Source organism: Perkinsus marinus (genome assembly GCF_000006405.1).
Source record: "Perkinsus marinus ATCC 50983 genomic scaffold scf_1104296956600, whole genome shotgun sequence".
Lineage (NCBI taxonomy): Eukaryota > Perkinsozoa > Perkinsida > Perkinsidae > Perkinsus > Perkinsus marinus.
Genome location: NW_003207414.1, coordinates 45,945 through 48,531, shown reverse-complemented (window position 1 = coordinate 48,531; position 2,587 = coordinate 45,945).

Sequence of the window (2,587 nt, the reverse complement as noted above, 5' to 3'; positions counted from 1 at the left end):
TGTTCAGAGAACCCATTCCGAAACTCAGAACACATTCCAGAATGCAAAACACCAAAATCGCGTTCAGAGAACAGCCCCCCAAACACATTCTGGAAAGCGTTCCAGAATAGATTCCGAACGTGTTCAGAAAACTTTAGAATGCATTCTGAAACACGTTCCAGAAAGCGAAATCTCAGAATGCAAAAATTCCTTTCCGAGAATTTTGTGGCGCGCGGGAGGCTACCACGTTCGATAACAAATCAACAGATTCGCACAAGTCGTGAAACTCGTTTTGTACAAAGTACCGTGATTTTCCTCGAGCGGACTTGTACTCAAGCCTCGATGACATTAGTAAAAGTTTTACTATTTTACATTGCGTATTCGTTTTACTGTAAAACGAATACGCAATGTAAAATGTATGTTAATCAACTTAATCTTGACCACTTCATCTACCTTGCTCAGCTTGCCTTACGAAGTCCAACCAGATAGCTAAGTTCCGCCTTCGCTTGCGGGCGAAGGAAGTTCAGAGTGCTTTGTGGGCGGAGCGAAGAGTTGCAAGTTACGAAAAATTAAGGTTTCCATTCCAGAATAGATTCTGAGAACTCATTCTGAGAGCGCGATTCGTTGAACGCGTTTCGGAATCGATTCCAGAATACATTCCGGAATATTTGGGAATGGAATCCTCTGAACACGATCCAGGAATCGATTCTAAGAATCGATTCTAAGAATACTTTCTGGAATGGATTCCGGCGGAATTCTCTGAACACCCCGTATAGTAAAAAAAATCGCGCGCGCTCCGCGCGCGCCCTCCCAATTGGCTACTCGCATTGGATCTGCGAGGGATCGGACTCACAACCTCCAGAATCTTAATCAGCATGTCTGACCATTACGCCAAAAAGCCGTACTAAATTTTGTACGTTGTTCTTGTCTTGTTCCTGATCAACTTCTACGACCGTTACATGGCGATTAAGCTCTCGTCACTAGTACTAGTAGTACTAGTGTACTAGTAGTACTGTACTACTGTTCGACACTGTCTTCCGGGGAAATAGATTCATTTGTCTCGGCACTCGTGAGAATCTGAAACTTCACTTTGGGTGGAGTCAAAATCTACTGTGATGGCACCTTCAAATGTTCCTCCAGTTTGTTCCGCCAATTGTACGGGATTCATGTGAAGAAGAGTAATTATGGTTCGCCAGCTATTCTGTGTTTTTTACAAGCGAAAACTGAGCAAATTTATGTGGATTTTTCGTATTTACTTGATGAGAAATGCCGCGATCTCTTTGGAGATGGCCTCAACATTGAACACGTGATTCTTGATTTCGAAAGTGGCATGAATCGAGCCCAACAAGCTCTAATGCCACAGACCATCATAAGTCTTTGCTTGTACCACTGGGCAGCAGCTCTCTTTAACTGGTAATCTCTGTAAATTTTGCGAGGCATTCCACCACACATTAAATTCTCTGTGTGTTACTTCGACTCCTACTTTCTATTATATTTTACATATCATAGTGGACGAGTTCGCTAGGATGTTCTCCAGAATAGAGCAAGGCGATGCTGTCGTAAAGTCACCACCAATAGAAAGAACACTGAGGGTACCTTGGAGAGAGCATGTGCTGCGACGTTCCCGGAGTACGGCGGCAAGTGTGGGGCTGCGACGCCCATCAGATTAGCGGATGAGAAATACATACAGTATCTCCGGAGCTGTAGCGCTACTCTTGAAAGGAGCAAGTCCCCTGGTGAGGTAGCTCAGCCTGAGAATCAACAAGCTTCCACCCTATCCTCTGATGAAGTGTTCATCACCGTGAGCGATATCTATGACTGAGCATTGAATAAATGACTAACGTGTGAAGTCTTTTTGTTGACGAGAGCACACAATTGTGTGATATCGATAATTGAATGATATCGTGATGATACTTGTGAAGTTTCGTTTAACTATACCCAGTCCTTGAGTTGGCCGAGTGGATCGCTTAGTACTGCCTCAGCTGGCACTGCCCGAAGGGTGAGCGAGGAATCCAATGCATCAGTTTCCACTGTCCGAATTGGTACGGCTTCGTCGCCGGTTTCTGCCCCAGTTTCAACTGTCCGGAATTGAACTGCCCGAAAATCGTGAAACGCATTCACCGATTGTCTGAGTTGAAAAGTGCCGAATTTGAACTGTACGGCTTGGGATACACCATGTGGGACTCCTGTGGTACAACGCAAGTTATTATTCTTAAGATGTAAGGGTCATCGCAGTCAACTATACGCCTGATGCGATATGCTCGTGATGAGAATTATAATACTACGCCATCGGAAGAATAAAAGAGAGAGATTAAACATCGATTTGAACACCAGAACGGCTCCTGCAAAACCACGCTGGTCAAGATCCCACAGAGAGGGTGAACCCAGTGTATGTAGCAGACAATGACCCTACAGACCCAGAACGACTATTGAGCTTTACGGACTTGAAAATTATCAGCAACCGTCACAGCATTGATGGTGGAATTATATGACCAATACGTGAAGTTAAGAACAGACGAATCGACAACATCAAGTTCAACATAGCCATGGGTCAGAAGACCTTTTCGATACCACGGCACTTCAATGCGAGCACAAGAAGGGCCCTCGA